The 20,261-nt window shown below is 45.7% G+C and overlaps 1 protein-coding gene and 2 long non-coding RNA genes across 3 annotated transcripts in view; all 3 read left to right on the top strand.

Annotated features, from left to right (window-relative positions):
- Positions 1 to 20,261, top strand: part of LOC116967306 (soluble scavenger receptor cysteine-rich domain-containing protein SSC5D-like) — a 173,562-nt gene that overhangs the window by 87,888 nt on the left and 65,413 nt on the right. The gene's annotated exons all lie outside the window — the stretch shown is intronic.
- Positions 12,461 to 13,858, top strand: LOC116967349. The gene is made up of 3 exons (XR_004410198.1): positions 12,461 to 12,701; positions 13,183 to 13,293; positions 13,733 to 13,858. It is a non-coding gene; the product is annotated as an uncharacterized LOC116967349 (long non-coding RNA).
- Positions 14,348 to 15,350, top strand: LOC116967347. The gene is made up of 2 exons (XR_004410196.1): positions 14,348 to 14,482; positions 14,861 to 15,350. It is a non-coding gene; the product is annotated as an uncharacterized LOC116967347 (long non-coding RNA).

Genomic DNA, 20,261 nt, shown 5'->3' with positions numbered 1-20,261 from the left:
GCAGTGAGCAAACGCGATAATACCCAATAATTTCAATCTTGATATCTACACGGCCAATGTTCGCCAACCACTTTAGCTGTTGTTGGCCCTTCAGCTGTCGCTTCTCTCTGTCATCATTTCTCCTCACTTTTGGAATTCTGAAGTAGGATAAATGTCTCTCACGGTTACCTCGATTTCCACAATTATTTACAGCGAAAAAAATTACTATTTCGGCGTTTTTTAACGGGTAAGAAAGTACGCGTTTTGTGTGTTAAAAGTGTATGCCGAAGCTGCCTTGTCCTCCACATGGATGGAGCTGCTCCGTGCGTCACGTCCTTTGACCCGATGACCTTACATGCAACCCCCCTATTGTCAACACTCTCAGTCCTGCTGCAGGGGCTCGACCCCGAACGTCCACAGTTCCTCTCCCCCACAGATGCTGCTCGACCCGCTGAGATGTTCCAGCAGTTTGTTTTTGCACCAGGTTCCATCATCTGCCGCCTCACGTCAATAGTGCGTTTTATTGTCAGATATATTAATTGTTAACACAGTGAAATTATTTTCCTAACAAACAGTCCAGTAGAGTAATACCATACCCCCGATCCACAATTAGCAAGTGTACAGGAATCATCTACTGAGCCACATGCAGGAGGAGCCATGTTCTGGCGCCATGTTCAAAATCCAGGCTCTAGTTCTAACGAGCGGTGCCTGTTCCAGGCAAGTCCCAGGCTGTTGCCGGCCTCCAGCCGCCGCCGTCCTTGGACGCCACGTCGCTCTCTTCACCCACCCTTTGTTGCCCAGGGTGCCCCCCACAGCCGATCACGAGGGCGGGTTAAGCTAGACCGTGGTTCCCTCTCCTTTCCTCTCCAACTGGCCTTGCTCCTCGCCCGGACATCACTGGCTCCATCCTCCCGGTCTCTGCTCTCCGGCAGACGAGCAGAGGCCAGCACAGCAGCTCTCCCCCCCCCCCCCTTCCCGGTCAGCGGTCCCTTGCGTCCACGAACGAGGCTAGATGCAGGAAAAATGTTCCCCATAACGAAATCAAGCGATATGGGTAAAAAGCAGGAACGGAGTATAGATTTTGGATGATCATATTGAATGGCCAAACGACCTACTCCTGCACCTATTTTCTCTGTTTCTATGTCTTTGTCTCTATGGAAGGCCTGCACCTTCATTAACCTGGCAGAGAAAGTGCAATGCAATTCGTTCAGGCTGTGTACCGAAATGAAGTGTCGCAGTCACAGAGGGAATGAACGAATAATGTGCTAGAGGAAATGGTTATGGTGCTGGATATGGAGGCAGTAAGCGAACTGCTTTCCCCTGATAGTTCTCAAACTTCCTGAGTATGATCAGAGTTGATCCATGAAAGCCTTCCTGGACATTCCTGAGCGCTGCCTTTTAGATGATAGAAAGATGTTGAGGAGCCAACAGATAGACAAAAAAAGCTGGAGTAACTCAGCGGGACGGGCAGCATGTCTGGAGAGAAGGAATGGGTGACGGGTCGAGACCTTTCTTCAGACCCGAAATGTCACCCATTCCTTCTCTTCAGAGATGCTGCCTCACCCGCTGAGTTACTCCAGCATTTTGTGTCTACCTTTGATTTTACCAGCATGTGCAGTTCTTTCTTACACATGCTGCCTGTCCCGTTGAGTTTCTCCAGCTTTTTGTGTCTATCTTTGATTTAAACCAGCACCTGCAGTTCTTTTTGTAAGAAGGAACTGCAGATCCCCGTTTAAACTGAGAATAGATACAAAAAGCTGGAGTAACTCGGCGAGAGGAGCAGCATCTCTGGATAGAAGAAATGAGTGACGTTTTGGTTCGAGATTCCTGGTCACCCATTCCTTCTCTCAAGAGATGGTGAATGTTGCGCTGAGTTACTCCAGCTTTTTGTGTCTATCTGCAGTTCCTTGTTGAGTCATTTGGCTCCATTGAAGTAAATTCTCATCCGGTGTTTTAGCCACTGCATTTATGTGCAATGTCTGGTTCAGCTTTGGTCACTGTGCTCCCATGTTACAGATACTGTGATGTAGCAGCTCAGAATGCCAAAGCTGTAGTGCTGGCACGTGTGTTGTATGAAAGCTATGCGCCAGCGTGAGTGTTCGCCTGATTACTATCAAGGCTTTGCATCACTCCTTCGGGAAATGAGAACAGAAATGAGCATTGTCGAAATCATGAGTAATGTCCAGCTACTTATGAAAAGATGGAAAACTGTCTTTGAAAATTAAACTATGGTGAGAGCTTAGGAGATTGCCTTTATATCCTTCACCATCTCTCTCGTCTCATTATGGATAATGTCTTCTGTGACTGTCTGGGAGAAGGCCACTGTGAGGTTTGCACCTCCCTGGTTCTGACAAAAAAGCCATCTTACAGTCTGAAGAATGGTCCGTACCCAACCCGGATTTGAATTGGGGGACATTGGCCTCAGTATTGGGGAAGGAGGGAAATGTTCCGATGGACGGACCACACTTGAGCCCTGCTGGTACCAGGGTCCTGGGGAAACGCACAACTGCGGCCGTAAATAGTGGGAGGAAAGGGAGGAGTTAACAAATTGGAAATGTACAGATGAAGCTAAAGGAAGGGAAATTGCAGGAGGAATTGCTGAAGAGTCTAGAAGTAAGAGGGCAGGAAGTTTAAGAAGGGGTAAGTGTCTAAGGTCAGGCAAAATGGGGACCAATGTGAGAAGAAGGGGAGTGGATACTGAACTAAAGTTGTTAGATTCGAATGCCCACATTATATGGAAGAAAGTGTTTCGCGCTGCCCCCGTTCTTCAGGAACTCGTCATTGCAACCACGGGAATGATGTCGGTGTGATCTGTTCTGGTGAGTGCCGCCTTTGGGGGAAATATGTTTAACCTCAACTGAACTTGGAAGACAGAGATCAGTTGTTGCCATTTAATTTAAGAAGGGCTTATAAAAATGCTTCAATGCAATTCAGTGCCATGAGATTTTGATGTGATCAGTTTCTCAATGTGGAGTGTGGAGTGAGGAAGGTGGAAATTAAGAATACCTACATTAGGTGATTTCCATGCGCGGAAACAGCAATCCGCCAGCAAATCCGGACAGATCTGCTCATTGATAAAAAATTAATGTAGAACAATTCAAGTTGATTGTGAACAAATGTACCCCTGCATTGAATCTCTGTATTGTGAGTGGAGAGCTTGGTGTTGAAAGAGCATCCATCACCTATTCCTTTTCTCCAGAGATGCTGCATGGCCGCTGCGTTACAACTTTTTGCGGCTATCTTGAATGAATGAATGAATGAATGAATGAATGAATGAATGAATGAATGAATGAATGAATGAATGAATGAATGAATGAATGAATGAATGAATGAATGAATGAATGAATGAATGAATGAATGAATGAATGAATGAATGAATGAATGAATGAATGAATGAATAAGTTGTCCAAGAAGGAACTGCAGATGCTGGAAGATCGAAGGTACACAAAAATGCTGGAGAAACTCAGCGTGTGCAGCAGCATCTATGGAGCGAAGGAAATAGGAGACGTTTCGGGCCGAAACCCTTCTTCAGACTGATGGGGGGTGGGGGGGGGGGGGGGTGGGGGGGAGAAGGAAGGAAAAAGGGAGGAGGAGGAGCCCGAGAGCGGGGGGATGGGAGGAAACAGGAAGGGGGGGAGACAGCAAGGGCTAGCAAAACTGGGAGAATTCAACGTTCATGCCATCCGGACGCAAGCAACCCAGGCGGAATATGAGGTGCTGTTCCTCCAATTGCCGGTGTTGCTAACTCTGGCAATGGAGGAGACCCAGGTCAGAGAGGTCGGATTGGGAATAGGAGGGGGAGTTTAAGTGCTGAGTCACCGGGAGTTCAGGTAGGTTATTGCGGACTGAGCGGAGGTGTTCGGCGAAACAATCGCCCAACCTTCGCTTAGTCTCCCCGATGTAAATCAGCTGACATCTAGAGCAGCGGATGCAGTAGATGAGGTTGGAGGAGATACAGGTCATTTTATTGGCCTGTATTCACCTTGGCCTGAATAAGTTTACTGGCCAAGTATTCACATACAAGGAATTTGCCTTGGTGCTCCGCCCGCAAGTGACAGCGACATATAGTGACAGCTAGAAACATTAACAATAAAACATTATTGATTAAACATGTGAATTAAATAAAATACCAGAGCAAAACAATGTAAACCAGCATCTCCAGTTCCATCCGACGCATAGAGAATATGGAAATCAACAGAATTTCAAGGGACTTGTATCTCTTGTGTTGTAAACTGTTGATCCCGTCACACCGATGTAAAACAAAACGTTGTGGCATTTTACTATTCAATATTATATTATTGAAATATCACTGCACACTCACACTTGGAAGGCAGCCAGTCAGAAAGTGAAAACAGTAACAAATCTTCCCATTTCACTGTGTACCTTTATTTTTCAGAGTAATTAACTGCCTTCATGTGTTTTTTTTACTAAAACAGGGAAATCTGCACCACGACTGGTGGGTGGGAAGAACAGATGTTCTGGCCGGGTGGAAGTTCTACACGGAGACAAGTGGGGGACAGTTTGTGATCAGTACTTCAGCTTGGATGCTGCCGGCGTGGCCTGTGAACACCTACAGTGCGGGGCAGTGGCTGCAACTCCCGGAGGTGCTCACTTTGGCGAAGGAACCGGCCCCGTGTGGAAGGAAAACTACCGTTGTCTGGGGAACGAGTCCCGATTAGCTGATTGTCCAGTCTCAGCCTGGGATCAGATTAGCTGTTCGCACAGAAACGACGCCGGTCTCATCTGCTCAGGTGAGTCACCAAAGTCCTTTGTACGGAAAAGAAAAGGTTCTCCGGTCGCAGAGATGTTCACTGGAGTGACTTTTCTTAATAATTTAATGAATCTGCCATATCGTGGCAGCCATCTTTGTTTTCTTTTCAGAGTAACGTCAGTTGGAGCAGAATGGAGCAGCTGGGCTTGTACACTCTGGAGTTTAGAAGGATGAGAGAGGATCTCATTAAAACATATAATATTGTTAAGGGCTTGGACACGCTAGAGGCAGGAAACATGTTCCCGATGTTGGGGGAGTCCAGAACCAGGGGGCACAGTTTAAGAATAAGTAGTAAGCCATTTAGAACGGAGACGAGGAAACACTTTTTCTCACAGAGAGTGGTGAATCTGTGGAATTCTCTGCCTCAGGTGGAGGCAGGTTCTCTGGATACTTTCAAGAGAGAGCTAGATATGGCTCTTAAAAATAGCGGAGTCAGGGGATATGGGGAGAAGGCAGGAACGGGGTACTGATTGGGGATGATCAGCCATGATCACATTGAATGGCGGTGCTAGCTCGAAGAGCCGAATGGCCTACTCCTGCACCTATTGTCTATTGTCTATTGTCTTTCATCTCTCTCCCACTGGTAGGTAGCGGGGTCATTTCAGTGCTATGACCTGTCGATAGACTACACTTGAGTGTGTAGTGCAGAATTCTGAAGTTTAGCAATAAAGATCTTCCTACAAAGGGACGAACGATGGCTATCTCTGCGATCGGATTCTAATAATCGACATGCCACTGAAATACACAGGCACTCGTTCTCTCTAGAGACGCTGCCTGTGCCGTTGAGTTACTCCAGCATCCTGTGCCTATCTTCCGTGTAAACCAGCATCTGCAGTTCCTTCCTACATATAAATAAATGATATTTGCAGCACCAATTTCACTTTGGATGCGCGATTAGACGCTTTGTGACAAAGTGGACGAGTAAGAGGAGAGACTGGCATGGTTTCGCGGGTTTTCAATGTAGAATTGGAAATGGAAAATCCATTATTTAACGAGTGTTTTTGACTCATTGAACACTTACCATTACTGATAGAGAACAAAAATAAAGGAAGACTTCCAAAAGACACCGCCCACGTTCTGGAAAAGCCACGTGCGGGTCTCGCCGAGCGTATTGCATTCACTTCTGATCAGTATTTGATGAATAGGTGACTATCGTTTACTGGTGTTTCTTCAATAGACTGTTGTTTTTCTTGTTGCTGGACCCGGCTCTCTAGGTTGGACACGTATATTACTCGGTGTGCTTTTCTGTGTACGCAGAGGCAAGTGACTGGTGTTGTTTATCTGCCGAAACGACACGTGGTTTCTTGGTTTCTTGGTTTCCTGGTCCTTCAAAAATATTCCAAGTGGAATTTAAACTGGAGGTGGTGGAGGGTGGACTTCAGCAAAAAAGGGTTCTTGGAGAAAAAGAGCTACCTTAAATTTAGTTGCGTCTGGTTGGGTAACTAAGGTAAGGTGAAGATTATTCCATGCTTTAATTGTGCGGGGGAAGAATGAATTGCTGTACACATTTGCCTGGTAGCTGGTATCTCAAATTGGATCGAATGGCCTCGTCTGCTCCTAGTAGGTTTGGTGCAGGTTTGGTAATCTATGTCGAACTGAACATTTAACATTTTGTAAAAGCAGGTCAAACGGTGAGCTTTTACGTCTGTCGTGGAGAGGGTTCCACCCCAGTGAATTCAGAAGTTTGGTAATGTGGGCAAGAAGTGGGCAACTGTGGAAGCAAACAACCCTTACAACTAGTAGCTGACCAGCTACATGTTGATAATGTATGGAATGTTTTGGCTTCAGTTTCTAAATTTCAGTCAACCTGTTTCGTTTCGTAGATGAGAGTTGGTCTCTAAGACTGAGCAATGGGGGCAGCCGCTGCGACGGCCGAGTGGAGGTTTACCACAATGGCAGCTGGGGGAGAGTACAGGATCGCTCCTGGAACATCAATGATACCAGCGTGGTCTGCAGACAGTTGGGCTGCGGCTCCGCCATATTCGCCTACAACTCCTCGATGTACGGAGAGAGTGAGCTGCCCGTGTGGGTGAACGACGTTGACTGTGAAGGGGACGAGGCGCAGCTCCGAAATTGCAGCACGTTTACCATGAATCAGTTTCTCACTGACAGCATCGGCGTTGGGGTCCTGTGTTCAGGTGAATATTGTTACAGAGTTTGAAATAAAAAAAAGATTTTTCCTGACTCCCATTGTGAACGGACAGTCGGGCGCTTTGACAACAAGCCACAGCGCCATGTTGGTCGATTCCCCACCGTCTGGTCCACGCCTTCGCCTGACAGCCCTGGCGGCTGAGCGCCCCCCTAGTGGAGACATGAGGAGCCCATGGCCCATGCTCTACTATTTATTTCATTCCGCTTACATGTTTTTCCTCTACTTGCTAATTTTTTGTAAGGTGTCCTTGAGACTCTTGAAAGGCGCCCATAAATAAAATGTATTATTATTATTATTATCCGGTTTTATTTGAATAATCTACAACCACCGCGTGACATGGCCGATGCTTGCCACTGTGAACCGAGTGTGGTCCTGAGGGCAGTTCCTCGAACCAAGGAATCGGTCGCCAGGGTGGGATGAAGTCGGAGAGCCAGTCTGTGGGTTCAGACCGTAACCAACACGCCGAGTCTTCCAGCATTTTATGTTTCAACATCTACTTTAGATTTTCGCAGCGCTAAATCTGAGCTAAATGTAAAATTATTTGTAAATATAATTGCTTAAGCAGATTCAGAAATTCTGACCAAGTGACAGACATAATGTGTAATTACATAGGGGACCCCCTGTTTTATCTTCTTCCCCTCTGTTATCGGGCTTATGAACGGTCCTTCCATAAGCTAGGATACTGTCCGATTCACCTCTACCCCGTTGCGGACTTCGGACTTCGGACTTTGTTGATAGAACTGGTGCGCTACGATGCGGAAAAGGATATTCTGCACATTGTATTTTCTCGTTTGTGCATCTATTGTACTCGAGTTTGACTTGCTTGTATCTATGTATAGTATGAATTGATCCGATGAGATTGCATGCAAAAGTTTGGTACACGTGACAATAATAACCTAAATCTTTGATCAACTCCTTTGTTGTTATTCAACAGACCACCGCCGATTACGATTGACCGGGGGTGGAAGTACATGCGCTGGACGACTGGAGCTTTATTACCACGGGTCTTGGGGCACAGTTTGTAATGACTTATGGGATCTGCTTGACGATAACGTGGTCTGCAGGCAGCTGGGTTGTGGACATGCTTTGCAAGATAAACCTCTTGGATACTGTGGAGGAAGTCGTGGTCCTATTTGGTTGGATGAAGTAAGATGCTCGGGAAACGAATCATATCTGTGGGAGTGTCCCTCCGCACCACTGGGTGAACACGATTGCAGTCATAAAGAAGATGTGACAGTGAAGTGTTCTGGTAAGGGTACCTTCAATCTGCTGATTCCCTGCAGCATGGGATGGGAGGATTCATTCCAGAGATGTAATAAATAATTTATAGCATCCAAAGGGAGCATTGACCGCGGGTAACGGTGCAGAGGCTTCACTTTGAGTAAGTTGTCACCCACTCAACATCGAACTCATTCCGCGCGCAGCTCTGTTGATTTCCTTCGATTTTCCAGCATCTGCATTTCCTTCTTAAACACGGTAGACCATCCAGATTCCCCGATTATGCAAGGTACACAAAAATGCTGGAGAAACTCAGCGGGTGCAGCAGCATCTATGGAGCGAAGGAAATAGGTGACGTTTCGGGCCGAAACCCTTCTTCAGACAGATAGGGGGGGGGGGGGGGGGGGGAAGGAAAAAGGGAGGAGGAGGAGCCCGAGGGCGGGGGGATGGGAGGAGACAGCTCGAGGGTTAAGGAAGGGGAGGAGACAGCAAGGGCTAGCAAAATTGGGAGAATTCAATGTTCATGCCCGCCGGACGCAGCCTACCTAGGCAGAATATGAGGTGCTGTTCCTCCAATTTCCGATGTTGCTCACTCTGGCAATGGAGTCTTGGTAAGGATGTGGTCGTACAATTGGAGGGCAGGGGGGATCACAGAGGGTGTGCAGTTAGAGAGGAGGTTGTGAAACTGTCTGCGGAGAGAGGAGGAGAACTTCTTCAAAGTAGGCATACCTTGAGGAGATATCGCAGTGGAGTAGACAAAGTGTTCAAGAAGGAACTGCAGACGCTGGAAAATCGAAAGTACACAAAAATGCTGGAGAAACTCAGCGGGTTCAGCATTACCTTCGATTTTCCAGCATCTGCAGTTCCTTCTTGAACACTTTGTCTACTCCACTGCGATATCTCCTCAAGGACCAGCGGGTCAAGAAGTGAGCGTTCCCTTTGAAGTGTTAAACCGTGGGGTTACTTCACGAGCGATTCTGGAATCATTGACCAATTATTGCCGTTCAGTTATTTCTGGAATCTCTGCTCGCGTCCCCTCATCATGGACAAGAATAATGTTTCCTCGTTAATTTATCTTCCATCCCACCAGTATCCACTTCCAGTGTTTGACCTTTCGCAATTTCCCACAACTCCAACAACATTTCACCACCAGATGCATATTCCCCTCCCCTCCACTGTCGGCAATTTAACTGAACAGCTCAGTTTGTGATTCACTGACGCAGATATTTTTCCCAACTAACCCTCGCTGATGAGTGTTTTCCGGCGATTTGTTGTTATGTTAAACTATTGGCGCCTTTTTGTTCAGCGACAAAGAATCTTTGCTGGCTGTTGATGGAAACATTGTGATGATCTATATATTACCCGTTTCGTTCACAGAGCACAAAGAGATGCGCCTGGTGAACGGAGAGCATCGATGTGAAGGGAGAGTGGAAGTGCGGTACAACGGGACATGGGGGACAGTGTGCTCCGAGAAGCTTCACAGAAAGGAAGCGGAAGTGATCTGTAAACAAGTAAAATGTGGACCTCTCAAATCTATTTATTATGGCGTCTGGAAATATGGAGCGGGTTCTGGGCCCATATGGCTCGATGAGATGGAATGTAATTTGCACGAGTCGACCCTTTGGCAGTGTCAGTCAGACCCTTGGGGGAAACACAACTGTCACCACTGGGAGGATGCAGGTGTTGCATGTGAAGGTAACACAAGAAAGACATCATATGGCGGCTGACATATTAAACCTGAATGTATAAAACCGTCAGCATTCACCTCTTCTCCACAGATGCCGAAATGACAGAGAGATCCAGTGGAAAGGCATGTGACGAAGGAAATGAATCTCAATCTCGCCGTTTACCAGGCGAGTCATCTTATTAATTTTAGCATCAGCCTGACTTCAATTCCGGATGTGTATTTAACGCATAATAAGTGATTATTTGTCACTTTACAGATCTACCACTGCGGCTTGATGGCGGCAGCAACAATTGCTCCGGAACGGTTCAGTTATTGTTCAACAACAGCTGGGGCACAGTGTGTGATGACTCCTGGGATCTTGCCGATGCCAATGTCGTCTGCAGGCAGTTGGGATGTGGCGCTGCTCGTCGGACTCCAGGAGCGGCTCCCATTGCCCCAGTCTCAGGGGATATCTGGCTGGATGAAGTCAAATGCACAGGAACTGAATTATTCCTGTCCCGTTGTCTGGCTTCACCGCTCGGTCAACATGACTGTGATCACAAGGAAGATGTCATTGTTATTTGTTCCGGTACGTCTTGTTCGACAGATTCCTGGATCATTATAACACTTTAAAATCATAATTAAATGTGATTTTTAGTTTCTTTAATACAGAAAACCTAATTAGATTAAGTTGATAATAAGACTGACGTTGCATTTTGAGTCAGTGGAGAAAAGGGTTCGCTCTTTTATAAAGTATTGTCGAAACACCCCTGATGACTTACCCTTAGTGCATATCATACATGTTCGGCCCTTTGTAACAGCAGCATCCTGAGCAAAACGATGTCAATATTTAGGACATGCACTTCTTGGTGTCAGTATTCCTCTGATTTGGATTTTATGACACCGGGTGTGTGCCGAGCTCTGTGGATACACATTATGTTTGAATATAATGATGCATCTGCTAGTTGGATACAGGGCGCCACTGGTTAGGAATCAGGACTTTCCGATATGTTCTGAATTCATCCCGTTCCGCCCAGCACGACAGGGAATTCCGTTGATTTCACCACATCTCTTTGTGACGTCATAACCCCTGTGTAGTGGTCATCGGCAGAAAAATATCAAACTAAACGTCAACGGCAGATCCCTAATTATGAGTGTTAATAAACTAAGGGGGACCCGTTGGGTCCCATGTTCACACGGGAGGGCTGGTCCCCCAACGGAATATTCCACCTCCACACCAATTCCAATATCGGTGGCCAGTGGGGGGGGGGGGGGGGGGGCATTCTGCAGCGCTAGTATGGGGGTTGTGGGCCGAAGAGTCTGGTTTCCAGAGGGCTAGTGTGGACATTGTGGGCCGAAGGGATTCTTGGGCTGGCAGCTCAGTCACTCAGGCCTGGTGGGCTGGCAGCTCAGTCACTCAGGCCTGGTTATTGCTTGTCTTGTTTTCATTTAACTAGTTCAGTCGACTCCAAAAATGTATCCTTCTATTCGAGTTCCTCTATCGCGAGATGCTTGGTGATGATCATTGAATCACACAACCTATTTGCAGACGCGGCTATTCTGGGGATATTTTTTATGTGTTCTTGAACGGGCAATCTTTCCAAATCCAGAACTGTGAGTGGAAATGTGAGTGGAAATCAAAATAAATTGTTCGGTCGAGTTTGTCCTCCATGGCATGAGAAATCACGCGGCCTGCAGCCAATGGGGACCACTGTAAGGGATAGTCCTGATAAACCAGGCCTCATTGAGAAATAGTCTTTTTATTGGTGTCCACACACGTGTTAATCTGCTGCAATGCCCCCAGATGATTATTGGGAACATTCGTGGCGAAGGAAGTTGCACAATCAGAGGTGAAAATTAATGAAAGTTCGCTGCGCCTGCTTTAACTATGGAACTACAACGTCTGTTATGAAGTTATTCCTGAATTTGTATTTCAGTGTTGGGGAATAAGATGCCCTCTATGATTGTTGTCGCCTGTATAACCCTTGGAATCGTCCTCATCGGTGAATTACTCGCCCTGATGATGATATCACGGAGACAGGCAGCAAAAAGAGGTGAGGTTCAACTTGACACAATTATTGTTCCGGATAGTATTTCACAACTCAGTGAGACTCCGGTTCCAACCACTTTTCCCAATGTTCTTGCGTTATGAAATAAGTATATTTTGTAACTCTTTAAGCGGTTCTATTGGAATTCTCCATGTGTAGTAACAGAATGGAAAAGTTAATGGTTTCTAGTTGGATGCCTGCTCGATTGGTCACGTGATCGTCGTTCAAATATCTGTTCAACATTTGACACATTTCACTTATGTGAACCCGCTGCAGAACCTCGAACATTCTGATTAGATTCTATTCATCACATCGAGATGTTGCACTTTCCTCGCATTTAATGAACTAGGACTTCCTTATTCTCCATCTCTTAACATTCAGTTGATGCAACGCAATCCTTATCTCTCACTTATGTCACTTCCTAAATTGACAAATCTGCGAAACTTTCATTTTCTCGTCACCGTCCGCCACACTGCTGCTATCTGCAAATACCTAGCAACGCCGCCCAGAATGTAATCATCGTCAACGCGAGGAAGTCCTACTGACGCAGCATGCTTTAGATCTTCCCGATGTTAATATCATTAGCTCGTTTTTGCAATTGGACATTATCCGTGCAGCGGGATTCTTCGATGTTTCTGCTCACCAACACTTTACCTTGATTATCAACGCGTTACCATTTTGCATCTTGTTCACAAAGGTTGAACTGTTAAATTCAAGTCTTGCATGTCAGTAAGTTAAACCCAACCGTGTCTCCGGCAGCTGCAGATATTAGTGGCAGGGGATCACCGATCGGCTTTTACCAGGCAATTTATGAAGAGATTGAGGATATTCCTGCTGCCAACAATTTCAGTCAGACACATGATTCAGGTGAGTATTTGCACCTGACATCCATTTTTGAAAGGATAAATGTGGCCTCAATTCCAAGAATCGCATTAATGATCACTGAATAACAAGAAAACTAAAACAACAGATACGTCATGCAATAAAAACAATCTGCTGGAGGATCTCAGCGGTCAGGCAGAATCTATGACGGGAAATGGGCAGAGGGGCTTTGGTGCCGGGACCCTTCTTCAAGAGGACAACGTGGGGGCAGTTAATAGAGAGAAGCGAGGGCAAGAGGTGGGGCAAGATCTGAAATATGAGAGGTAAATCCATATTTGGGTGGGTGGGGTAATTTGGGGGGAGAAGAGTGGAGGTCGACACGAATGCTGGAGGTGATAAGCGGAGAAATGGAAAAGTCAAAGGGCGGCAGAGGTTGGAATCAGAAGAGAAAGAAAATTGCAAGTAAAATATGGAACCTGATATTGGAGAGTTTAATAACTGTCGCTTGTGCTGTGTTGACTTTTAGACTCTGGTTCCATTCATTCCATCAATCAACTCGAATATTACACCAGCGACCCTCTGGATGGTCCTCTTCTTGCACAAGAACATCCCGAAGGAAACTCCTCGAGTGTTCACGGTTGGTACAAATTTTTATTTTCCTTTTTTCCTAATTTTATTTCATTCTGCCTGTGATCATAAAGGAACATAGAAATGTGCGCGAAAATGTCCGCCGAGAAATGAGTGGGAAAAGATCTCAAGGTGTTGGAAGAGATTTGCTTTCCGAGAGAACAGTGATCGGGTTTGAATTTGAAGAAACATCTCTCGTCTGTGACCAGCTGTGTGATTGAAGGAAACATTCAATGTTTCTCCTTTAACACACAATGCGTGTAGGCCTTGCTGTGTGAAATGAATGCGCAGGCTTGATGCGCGACTAATTAGTTCATGGCCACAAGACGACTCAAGATCCTCTCCTTCCAAATCCCCATTCACACGATCAGCAGAATCCCTCATCAGGCGGAGCTTGCTGGACAATATTGACTTTCAGGACCATCATTCTGGCTTATGCTTCCTCCTAGACCTGATTCCTGACGACTATGACGATGCCGAGAGTAAAACCATCGCTTCTCCGGGCTGTCAGTTCCCAATGAGCGCTGGCGACGATGACCTTCTGAAAATCACAGTTGCCGGCGATGATGTCGACAATGACGGTGAGTTCAGTCTCTTCCATCCCACAGTAACCGGGCATCTGTGTAGAAAATCGTTCCACGGATTGAGTTTTTCTGTATTCACTTCCGTGCTTCAAAGTTTTCATGAAATAAAAAACAATGTTCCGAGAAAGCAGCCCACGGGCAGTTCTGTTCTCACTCCAACACGGTGCCACTCCCTACTATAATGTGGACCGCATGACTATCTGATATTGCATGTTCATGTCGGCTTTTGTTTCCCATATACTGTGTTGTAAACCTGCACTTGAATGGAAGTAGAAAACAGAAACTATTCCCAGTCACCGTGCACCAACAACGGGTCCTTTCACAAAACAGAATTATATACAATCCGGCCTGATGATTATTCCAATGTCGCCGTTCTTCCATAATGGGACAAACCTCGCCGTGCGATGCTGTCTCTCACGCACTGAGATTCCTGTCATTGTTTATCACTCCCGCAGAGCGAACTCCACAGATTCCCACCGATCCTGCTTTCCCGGCTGCCTGCTCTACAAACAGCAATGACCAACTTCACTGCGGCACATTCACTGTTCCTGCCCTTGCAGCACCCATTGGGGTCGACGACTCGTTTCCATGTTTTACATCAGAGCCATGAAGGCGGTAAGGAAAACATGTCATTGTTTGCTTCCCCTGTCTGTATCCCGACACCAGCGATGTGTGGGTTGGGAGTTATGCAATTCAGGATGCATTTCCCACCGAACAATGAGGACTATGGTGAAATATCAGTGACACTATACGAATTAAATTTATCAATGAGAACATTGCATATACTTGTGTTGAAATTAAAAAACAAGTTACTTTTACATTGACTCCACATGCTATCATGACGCCGGTATCTATTAATTTTCAGGAAATACTTTCCGTGTGCTTAGACCATGCATTGGTAATTAAGAGGATTTAATGGAGACAATGTTATCACGACTATTTCCAATTAACTCCATTGTACGGTTTAACTTATGCAATGTGTTTATTCCTCAGGTACTTTCTTCCAACGCGAGCCCTGAAGTGATGAAAAATGTTCTGCGTTACATTGGACAGCACATACCTCTCACCTTTCCAGCAACATGAACAAGCAGATCTCCACTGCATTGTCTACACTCGCTGTATAATCACACACACACACATATTGATTTGCTTTGAGATCACTGCATTTGATGTTTGTCCGAGAGCATGCATGAAAACATCTTTATTCTGCTAATGCGCATGCGTAGGAAACTGACTGGATAGATATTCCCATGGAAGAGAGATCAAAGTGACATTCTTTGAATGATAAACAATTTATCGGAATTTGTCTATTTGAGCTTTTTCCAATATTCTGCATAGATGCTTAAGAGAGCGCGGGAGATTCAATTAATGCAATCTCGGTTTTACCACGCCTTACACTGTTCTGGTTATGGTCAGTAATGTTTGTTCATTCTCACCGTGTTTAATGGAAAGATCGAAAAACTTAATAAATACTTTGGATGATGTTTGATATTAATGTGTTCTTATTTTGTCAAGAAACGAGTGTTTCTGAGACACTGAAACAACAGCCATTAGTTTGTTTGTAATCTTAAAACGAGAAGACGACATCTCAGATGTCCTGGAGTGGAAGCATTATCTTGGGAGCAATTGGAGAAGAGGTGGAGAGACTCAGAGTAAGAGATGGAGACCTTGCAAGAGGCGTGGGTGTAGGTGTAGTAAAGGTAGCTGTGAGAATCAGTGGGACGGATCTTATGTAGGGGACAAGGCAAGGTAGGTTGTTTATTTTTACATTAAAAAATGCTTCTTAAGATCCCTTTATTCAAATTTTTAAGTTGCGAGTACGTGACTTGGGGGCCCATTCAAACCCGCAGTATCTTTCATGCCGCATATGGGCTTCAAATCCACCGCAATGGCAACGTTCCAAACCATCGCGTTCCAGAAAAACCCACTCGCAAGCTGATTTAAATGGCCATTAATTTACAGCAATTGAACACTAAATTCCTTCCATTTGGCCTATAAATTAATGTCACTGAGATTTAAAAATCATGTTTTAATGTGAATTCTTGTGTGAATGATCTTTGGACACAGGCTATTTAAAAATGTTAATCTTTTCTTAAGAAATGGATAGATGTTTAGATCTAGTAATTGAATTTTGGAATTAGCTACAATTGGGTAACTAACCAATTATATGCTTTAATTTCAGGTCATCCAAGTAAGGTTGTTCAATATTTGCTTCAGAATGCTTCAATCTATAATAACTGAAAATTTCTTTCAGTTCTCTTAATTTTTAATAAAGTTATGGGGCTTTTGACTGTTCTTGATCACAGCCTTTGTGTTAAGCCAATGGAAAATCAATAGGGAACAAGATGTTAATTTCCGAGTATGAAAATGGCCATAACTTTTTTAATACTGAAGATATGAAAGAGAATTAGGTGTCAAATTAAACTTCTTTTTGATTCTTTATCTGATGGGATAAATTGCAGACTTGATTTTTAAAATCTCAACATTTTGTAACATTGCTACACCGGGTTTTAAAATCCGGATAACAAAAACTTGGGGGGATGTCCCCCACCTATCAAAACAGAGGGAACCGTGTGTCCCATGCCCCCCCCCCCCCCCCCACGGGTGGCCAGTTATGTACGGGATGATCCGGCAAATATGGGACAGCTGGCAACCCAAATCGGGGCGGGTCGTCTGCCCGTCGTCTGCCCGTGGTGGGCAGGTTGTGCCCTGCTCTCCGAGGGGATCCCGGACGGCTGAGTGCCCTCCGGATCAGTAAGGGTGGCAAAGGGTGTGGGGAGAATGGGGATAGGAGGACACTTATTGATTATTGATTAGTAGGACTGGATGTTACAATTCCTAAGGTTTTTCACTACAATTGACATTTGGTATTCTTGGGAATGACCACTAGGTGATAGGATATAGTCCAGTTACCGCCCACTTTGCAATGAGGTGTGGGTTTGTAGATTAATTGGCTTCTGTAAATTGTCCATAGTGTGTAGGATTGAGCTAGTGTATGGGTGATTATGGGTCTGCAAACACTCGATAGGCTAAAAGGCCTCTGTTTCCACACTGGATCTCCAACTAAACTAAACTAAGCTAAACTAAACTAAACTAAACTAAACTAAACTAAACTAAACTAAACCAAACTAAACTGACCAACTAACTAACTAAACTAAACTAACCAACTAACTAACTAAACTAAACTAAACTAAACCAAACTGGAGAGAGTGCTGCATTCTGCCTTGAGATAGATGGCTCAATAATGGTTCTCTGATATAGCAAGGAGATTTGATGAGTGGTTTGCAGTAGTTCTCAGTTGCATGGGATAGGCTGGTCAATATTCGCCAGCATCACAAGGGGCATTCTCCACTGTGTTTCCAATAACTGCTGGTCCGGGAGGTTTACAATGTGGGATGGAGACCAGGATGCCGTGGAGCGATACTGCCATCTAGAGACTGCAGGAAGAAGTAGTCACCAAACATGGGACTTGAAGTGTCGGAAGGAACTGAAGATCTGAAGAAGGGTCTCAACCCGAAACGTCACCTTTTCCTTTTCTCCAGAGATGCTATCTGACCCACTGAGTTACTCCAGCTTCCTGTGCCTATCTATGGGACATATAGTGTAGGAAGGAACTGCAGATGCTGGTTTACACCGAAGATAGACGCAAAATGCTAGAGCTATTCAGCGGGTCAGGCAGCGTCTCTGGTGAAAAGGCATTGGTGATGTTTCGGGTAGAGACCCTTCTTCAGACCTTTCTAATTTTCAGGAAAAATGTTCCCGATGTTGGGGGAGTCCAGAACCAGGGGTCACACAGTTTAAGAATAAGGTGTAGGCCATTTAGGACTGAGATGAGGAAAAACTTTTTCACCCCGAGAGTTGTGAATCTGTGGAATTTTCTGCCACAGAAGGCAGTGGAGGCCAATTCGCTGGATGTCTAGAAGAGAGAGTTAGATTTAGCTCTCAGGGCTAACGGAATCAAGGGATCTGGTGAGAAAGCAGGAATGGGGTACTGATTCTGGATGATCAGCCATGATCATATTGAATGGCGGTGCTGGCTCGAAGGGCCGAATGGCAGGTATTTTCTATGTTTCTATGTTTCTAACTGCCGGCGTGACATCAACCGTCTTGGCTCAACCACTCCCTTTACCTACTCTAACCTCACCCCCTCTGAACCCACAGCCCCCTGCTCACTCTGCAGAAACCCTGACATTATAATCAAACCCGCCGACAAGGGAGGTGCTGTGGTAGTCTGGCGAGCTGACCTCGACCACATTGAGGAGAGGCGCCACCTCACAGACACCTCCTCCTACTTACCCCTGGACCATGATCCCACAGATGAGTACCAGGCCATCATCACGCAGAAACAAAATAGTCTGAAGAAGGGTCTCGACCTCAAAAAGGCTGCCAGCACCATAAAGGACCCACACCATCCTGGCCACACACTCATCTCCCCGCTACCTTCAGGTAGAAGGTACAGGAGACGGAAGACTGCAACGACCAGGTTCAGGAATAGCTACTTCCCCACAGCCATCAGACTGTTAAACTCGGCTCGGACAAAACTCTGAACATTAATAGCCCATAATCTGTTTATTTGTTCTTTATCTGTTTATTTATTCATATGTGTCCATATTTATACAATGGTATATGGACACACTGATCTGTTCTGTATTCATGCCTACTATATCCTGGTGTGCTAAAGCAAAGCAAGATTGTCATTGTCCTATCAGGGACACATGACAATAAACTCTCTTGAACTCTTGACCCAAAACGTTACCTGTTCCCTTTCTCCAGAGATGCTGCCAGACCCTGTGAGTTACTGAGTTACTGAGTTTTTAGTTTAGTTTCGAGATAAAGCATGGAAAGAGGCCCATCAGCCCATCAGCCCATCAAAATCCACGGCCATCTTCGATAGCCCGTTCGCCCTAGTTTGGTTTTAGTTTGAAGATAGACACAAAATGCTGGAGTTATTTAGCGGGACAGGCAGCGTCTCTGGAGAGAAGGATTGGGTGACGTTTCAGGTCGAGACCCTTCTTCAGTTTATTATTGTCATGTGTATCGTGGTGGAGTGGAAAGCTTTTCTTTGCATGCAATCCAGTCAAAGAAAATACTTAAAATAAATACCATAAGCCATTCACAGACCACACATAAAGGATAAAACTACAACATTTGTGCAAGATATAACTAGTCCAGAAAAGTCAGATTAAATATAGGTCAAAGGTCTCCAATGAGGTAGATAGTAGGTCAGGACTGCGCTCGTGTTGTTAGTAGGATGGCTCAGTTGCCTGATAACAGCAGGGAAGAAACTGTCTCTGAATCTGGGGTTAGACACAAACCGCTGGAGTAACTCAGCGGGACAGGCAGCGTCTCTGGATAGAAGGAACCAGGTGATGTTTCGGGTCTAGACCCTTCTTCAGACTGAGACCCATGACAGAGACTGATTGAATTGATTTAAAGGATACAGCATGGAAACAGGCCCTTCGGCCCATCGGGTCCACGCTGAACATTGATCACCCATTCACACTAGTTTTACGTTATTTAATTAAAAAACGCACAAAGTAAGTCAACGGGTCGGACAGCATCTCTGGAGAAAAGGAGTAGGCGACTTCAGACTGAAGAAGGGTCTCAACCTGAAACGACACCCATACCTTCTCTCCAGAGATGCTGCCTGTCCCGCTGAGTTGCTGCAGCTCGGCCTGACATCAGCCCTCAGCATCCTCCCAGCGTGGAGCATCAGCCACCGCTGGGATATTCTACTGAAGGGCTTGGCTCCTTTTTAAAGTTTGGTTGTCCTAAACGCGGAAGTACCCGGGGGGGGGGGGGGGGGGGGGGGGGGTGGGCCAGGTACCACACTCCGGCAGTAGGCATGGCTCTACCCACCGTAGAGGCAGGTAACCCACCTGGCGCGGGAGCTTGGCCAGAGGCTCGTCTCCTGCTTGGCCCCTGGGTGATCGATGGTCATCGTGGACTCGGTGGGCCGAGACAGTTCGCGGGACGATCCGGACGGAGGCGTCGGCTGCAACCGACCTTTATGGCCAACTGCAGATTGGACTTTGAAAATGGCGCCAAAACCTGGCAGCTCTTGTATCTGGACTCAGTGGGCTGTTTAGTTTAGTTTAGTTTAAAGATACAGCGCGGAAACAGGCCCTTCGGCCCACCGGGTCTACGCCGACCAGCGTTCCCCGCACATTAACACGATCATGTAGCAATGTTACAAAATTTTGAGATTTAAAAAATCAAGTCTTTAATTTATCCCATCAGATAAAGCATAAAAAGAAGTTTAATTTGACACCTAATCCACTTTCATATCTTCAGTATTAAAAATGTTATGGCCATTTTCATACTCGGAAATTGTCATCTTGTTCCCTATTGCTTTTTCATTGACTTAACACAAAAGCTGTGACCGAGGACATTT

This window comes from Amblyraja radiata, chromosome 39 (assembly GCF_010909765.2).
Source record: "Amblyraja radiata isolate CabotCenter1 chromosome 39, sAmbRad1.1.pri, whole genome shotgun sequence".
NCBI classification, from domain to species: domain Eukaryota; kingdom Metazoa; phylum Chordata; class Chondrichthyes; order Rajiformes; family Rajidae; genus Amblyraja; species Amblyraja radiata.
This window is presented reverse-complemented; position numbering and strand designations above follow the sequence as displayed.